This window comes from Coenobita brevimanus, chromosome 74 (assembly GCF_032717465.1).
Source record: "Coenobita brevimanus isolate Jiangsu-jjx chromosome 74, ASM3271746v2, whole genome shotgun sequence".
In the NCBI taxonomy this organism is placed as follows: Eukaryota; Metazoa; Arthropoda; class Malacostraca; order Decapoda; family Coenobitidae; genus Coenobita; species Coenobita brevimanus.
The window spans coordinates 28,946,517-28,953,136 of NC_137027.1; the positions used below are offsets into that span (position 1 = coordinate 28,946,517).

The following is a 6,620-nucleotide window of genomic DNA, read 5'->3' on the forward strand; positions in this document are numbered from 1 at the left end:
CACACCAATCAATATTAGCCACACTACACCACCACACAGGATAATACCACACCAATCACTAATAGCCACACCACACCACATCATCACCACACAGGGTAATACCATACAAGTAAATAATACAAACATCCAAATCACCACACAGGATAATACCACCCCAGTCAGTAACAATCACACCACAACACCACACTGGATAATACCACACCAGTCAGTAATACCCACACCACACCACCACACAGGATAATGAAACATGGTATTTCACTCTCTGAACAATTTATTTGGAGAGAGAGAGAGAGAGAGAGAGAGAGAGAGAGAGAGACAGACAGACAGACAGACAGACAGACAGAAACATTATCTTTTTTTTTACCTTTTCAATTAATCCATATCACATCCAAGTGATTTTATTAAGCGCAGGAGGGAATTTTGGAACGAGGGGGGGGGGAGATATAGCCTTCATTAACCCCTTCAAATTGTTAGTCACGAAGAAGTGCTATGGGAGGGATGTAGAGCCGTTGCATTGTCTTATTCTGCCACTGAGCTACGTGAAATAAGCTGGAAAAGGACGAAAATCTGGGCCAAGCTAAGCTGAAAAAATTATGTTTTTGTTGTTGATGGTTTCTTGTTATTGTTTTTTGTTGTTTGTTTCCTGTGTTCGTACTTTGTTGTTTTTGTAGTTGTTCTTGTTCTTTGTTCTTGTTTATGTCATTCTTGTTGTTCTGTTATTGTTGTTTTTGATGGTGTTCTTGTCATTCTTGTTGAGGATAATGGAGCCGAGTTCTTGCTTACGACTGCCATACTGCGCGACGACCACTGGGGGCTTCACGACGACCTTTACCACTACTCACACTGCCGATGCTGGGGTCACCTCGAGTCGTACTGGTCGTCTTCGTTGTCGTGGAGCGCTCTCCGGACAAGGGGCAGGGCTGCATGTCGCAGTAACACCTGCCGCCTAAACCTATGCGGCAGCAGGGATAGGGCTCACACACGGGCAAGATCGTACCTGTTGTGGGTTAGGAAGTATAAATAATAGTAGTAGTGATGATAATAATAATAGTAATAGTGATAATGATAATAGTAAGAGTGATAATAATAATAGTAGCGGTAATCGCAATAATCACAGCAGTAGTGATAATAATATTTGTAGTGATAATGCTAAAAATACTAGTGATAATAATAATAGTAGCAGTGATGATAATAGCAGTAGTGATAATAATAATCGTAGTGATAATAATAATCGTAGTGATAATGATAGTAGTGGCAATGATAACAGTAGTGATAACAGTAGTAGTGATGATAATAACTGGTGATAATAACAGTAGTAGTATTGATGATAATAATGGTAGTGGTGATAATAATAATAACAGTAGTGATGAAAATTGTAGTAGTGATAATGATAATAGTTGCAGTGGTGATACGGTACCGGTAATAATAGTAGTGATAGTGACAATGATTTTAGTAATGTTAATAGTAATAATAACAATAGCAGTGAGTGGTAATAATAATGATAGTAGTAGTAGTTGTAGTAGTAGTAATGATGGTAACAGCAAAAATAACAAGCCTTTACCAAAGACGTATCCACATCATGCGGTAAGGAATATATAGATATGCATTAGTAGTTATGCAAATGTCATTTATATATGGAGGCATAAATTAGGACTCGTACACTATCTTTACCTGTCCCCGCCCGGGAGGGGCTCGGAGATTGGTATCCTATAGTTCTCACTCGGTTTCTCTGCCTGTTTGTTTGTTGGTTGGTTTGTTTGCCTGTTAACTCTACGTGAAAACTAGGTGTGCGATTATTACAAAAATTACAGGGATGATGGGCTACGACCTTCTGAGCACCTGATTAAATTTTGGGCCAAATTGGGCCAATTCCCAGGCGGTAAGCCCAAAAAAATGTAAAAAAAAAAAATATATCGTTTTTTCACCATAACTCCTTTTAATTTCGTCACATCGACATGAAACAAAACCAAAAGGTGCATCTTTCAAATTTGCGTCCTATAACATGCGTCATTACATCAGGGGGTCACCCTCCAGTAAGCGGTAGGAGGGTTAGTGTCAGGTGGGTCGGGCCTAAAATTTCAAAGGGGCTAGAAATTGTCAATTTTCACCCGATTTTCTCCTAATTTTGTGACATCTTTGACTAGATATCCTGTTGTGTTTATACGTCAGCACTAAAATTACTGCGGACACGGGTTTGCTGTGTCTTGGCACCGCTTCTTGTTCTTTAAGACATTATGATGTTCCAGCAAGTAGTTTCCAAGATACAGCTATTTACAGATTGTTTCCTTATTTGGATAAAGCTCGTAAAATACAGTACTTACAATGTGGCAGTGTCATACATAAAGACATAAACCAGGGCTTATACTCTATCTTTCTGTAAGATATGAAGAGAATCATGCAATAAATTTCCAAAATATAACACTAGAAAGGGCTCAGAGAGCGCATACCTCCGCCAATACCATTGCCATTAAAAAGGATCTGGATCCTTTTGCTGGATATAGGATCCGAATCCTCCCCCATTTTCAGTTCCTTTTTATTCCATGGCCCATCTTTCCGTAATATTTCATTGAAATTCATTGCAAACCATTGGAGATATTATGCGGGATACTCCGGATCCACCTCAAAACTTAATGATTCTTCCTTGGCCCATGGCCCACCTTTTCACAAAATTTAATCAAAATCCGCTCATAACACTTAGAGTAATCCTGTTAACAGACAGACAGGCAAACCTACCAACCAATGCAAGGTAAAATATAACTTCCTCGGCGGAGATAACAAGACAGATTTTTCCTTGTATGGCCATAGCTTGTGAAGTACAGACAATATGACAATTTTACCTATGCGGGCATCAACTACGACACATAGTTTATCTTTCTGTGTGAAAGGAAGCCAATCCACCTGGTAGTTTACGAGATACAGGCCTGGACGGAAAGACGGACGGACAGGGGCGATTCCTATATACCCATCATATGGAATAATAAGGAGGATAATAATACTGATAGTGATAATAATAATGGTACTAACACTCCTTCATGTAAGCCTCGTGCAGCTGCAACACTCAAGCCTCTGTTTATCAAGGCCTTCATTGCACCAGCTACTTTTCTTCCGTGTGTCACTCTACATTCCACGGTTAGTGCCAACTTTAACATATGGATGTGAGACTATGGTGTGGCATGAGAATGAAATGTCAAGAGTAAGAGCAGTGGAGATAGGACTGCTAAGGAATGTATGTGCTGTACACGGGGAGGATAGGATACGAAATAATGTGATTCGTGAAAGATGTGGAGTGAGGAAGTCGGTGGACACCAGAATCGAAGAGAGTATACTGAGATTGTATGGTCATGTGGAGAGAATGGATAACAACAGAATAGTGGAAAAGGTTTTTCTGAGTGAATTTGAAGGAGGGAGGAGGCAAGGTTGGCTAAGGAGAAGGTGCAGAGATATGGTGGGTGAGTGTGTGAGGAAGAGAGGTTTTGAAGTCGGTGAGGCTAGGGAACTGACAAGAGATCGAGCTAGCTGGATGAATGTTGTGGGGAGAAGTGCATGATCAGGTTTGGCACCCCTTTTTAACGTGGTAACGTCCCGACTGACTCTATCAGATACATTTGTGTGAAGCTACAGAACGTGGTGAATGTTTTTGGTGTATCCGATAGAGCCAGGATTCTGGGGGCTTGAATAATGAGTGAATGGAAGCGTGGTCCATTGGATTGGGCAAATTTAGGCTGTCTGGACACTGCAACTCCTCACCCTGTCCTAGGGTGGGAATGGAGTTCTAAATGGTGATGACGATGATGATAATGATAATAATAATAAAAATAGTAGTAGTAATGATAATCTATCTATCTAGCTATATACCTAGGCTGCTTTCCCCAAGGAAAGGGAGGTACCTGATACAGGACAACACACTCCCAATTTACTCATCCACTCAAACACATTCATTCGCATCTTAGCCCCAAGGGAAGGGACGGATCCTCACCGAGGGTCAGCTGCGCAGTGCAGTCAGTGACATCCGCAGCAGGGCCCAACAGCAGGGCTGGTTTACCCCTGCCACGTCATAACGGACCCATCCCCTTGCCCACACCTGACCTGATCAGCTGATCAGATTAAATGCGGGAGAATATCCCCTCAGGGCTGCGTCATTATTTATTCATTTACAATTTTCCTCCAATCATTTCTACCACACACAGCCACTCTTCCTTGCTCAAAAGACATCCCTCTTGCTTCCAGCGCTCTCTTCACACTGTCCATCCATCCTATTTGTGGTCTTCCTCTCATCCTTACATCTCTCACATCAGATGTGGTTATCTTTTTCACCAATCGCTCATTATCCATTCTCTCCATATGCCCAAACCATCACAACATCCTCTGCTCAACTCGATCAGCCATCTCCCACACTACTCCAGTTCTCCTACGCACTTCATCATTTCTCACTCGATCCATACACGTCACTCCACACATACTCCTCAGACAGCTCATCTCCATTACATTCAAACTTTTCCTTTCTGCTACACCCATATTCCATGTTTCAGCCCCATATAACGTAGTCGGTACCACAACACCCTCATACAGCTTTCTCTTTACATCCATTCTAAGCAAACGGCATCTAAACACTTTTCTCATTCCTCCCAGCACTTTTCCTACTTCATTCATTCTAAACTTCACTTCTGCATCTATTCCTCCATCCACAGTAACATGTGACCCTAAATACTTAAAATACTCTACCTCCTCTAGCAACTCACCATTCAAAACTATATTCATCCTCCTACCATCTACCAACCTCGTACTAGCTTCCTTCAACCTCTGTGTCTTCGCCGCACTGTTGCCTCTTTATGTCTTTTCTATCGCTACTTCCATTGTCACTGCTCCTCTGAACTGTCTGCTTGCATCCCTCCACCTCTACGATGGGCGCATAGCACCCGTCTAGCAACAAAACATCCCTTTTCTGTCCAACTCTCTAATGCAAGAGTTAACCGTCACTCCCAGTCCTTCATTTATGCAACCGGTCAACTCTGGAACTGTTTTCCTCTGTCTGTATTTCCTACTTCCTATGATCTCCAGTCTTTCAAACGCAGTGTCCAGGCATCTCGAAATGAACAGATCTTGAATTTGGCTCACTTTTGTATTTTTTTTCTTGGAAGGAATTGATTCAGGGCTCCTAGCCTTTGGTTCCTTCTTACTCGCATAAAGAAAAAAACACTTCATCACTTTACTGTTATTCTCATTTACTTTCAATTTCCTCCTTTCACACACCGTTCCAAACTCCTCTATCAACTGTAATACGACTAATAATAGTAAAGTGAAAAAATACAGCGGAACAATCAAATTTGTGAAGAAAAATGACTGACAGAAAAAAGGAAATTAGTGTGTGTGTGTGTGTGTGTGTGTGTGTGTGTGTGTGTGTAAATGCATGAAAACATGCAAAATTATACAGAAAGTATATTATTATTCTTAGTAGCATAGTAGGCTTCGTAACAGCTCTTCTTTATCGATGTATTAATATTAATATTGTTATATTATTAATATTATTATTATTATTATTATTATCATGTGATGTGGATGTGGTTGAGAAAATTAGGAGAAATACACTGAGGTGGTTTGGACATGTAGAGAGAATGGAGAACGAAAGACTAAGAGGGTGTATGTAGGTGAGGTGGAGGGAGGGAGAGGGAGGGGTAGACCGAGGATGAGGTGGAGGGATGGAGTTGAGAGGTATATGAGGGAGGGGGGGTGAGTTGGGGGGAGGGTAGTCAAATGGTGGGTGCCAGAGCGACTTGGAGGCGTTTTGTCTGCGGCCACCCTTTGCGGGATTAGGGCGTCGGGCTATAGATAGATAGAGCTCATTATTATTATTATTATTATTATTATTATTATTATATTTTTAAATAAAACATTTCTGCACTATTGAACGTTATGTATATTGTTTAATACTGAAACAGGTTGCACTAATGCAAGAGCCTATCAATGTGCAATGATCAGAATAAACCGCTGAGAAAAATGTGCAACGAAATCTCAGTTTAAAATTCCGTATCCACATCTGTACTTTGCATCTATAAGACACGAGAGGATATCGATGTGCGGACAGAATAAATCGCTAGTGAAGAGCTGAACGAAATTTCAAAAGGCACTTAACATTACGAGTCTAAAAAAAAAAAATCATAAATTACCATACCTGAACTGAAAGCAGGAAGAACAGCCAGTAAAATGCAGAGCAGAGCGAAAGCACCCATAGCGTTCATCCACCTCGGTATCAGGGTCCACACTGAATTCCCACACCCGCCACACTTGTGGCGGCTGGCCCAGCAGCCACAAGTGTGGTAAGGGGGCGGAGCTAGTGACGTCATAATAGCTAGCCAATCAGGACACAGATGGAACTGTTCTATACTGAAATATAGGGAATTGTTGTCATTATTTATTAGATGTTAATAAAAGTATCAGGAATAAAACAAAAATTCCGCTCCTTTATTTATTTTTACGAAGTGTTTAGTCTACTAATAAACCTTAACAAGTCCCTAGGAAAAAAGTCATTTTCAAAATGTGTTACTACAGAGCTCAATGGGGGTGAAGACACCTCTCTTTATACACACCGAAAAATTACCCCCTTATATTGAAAATTGTGTATA

General features: G+C 40.9%; 1 long non-coding RNA gene across 1 annotated transcript; it reads right to left on the minus strand.

The window, feature by feature from the left end:
* Positions 1-258: 258 nt before the first annotated feature.
* On the minus strand, positions 259-6,278 carry LOC145407779 (uncharacterized). The gene is made up of 2 exons (XR_013898793.1): positions 6,170-6,278; positions 259-997 (listed from the first exon to the last, which is right to left on the minus strand). It is a non-coding gene; the product is annotated as an uncharacterized LOC145407779 (long non-coding RNA).
* Between the last annotated feature and the right edge of the window lie 342 nt (positions 6,279-6,620).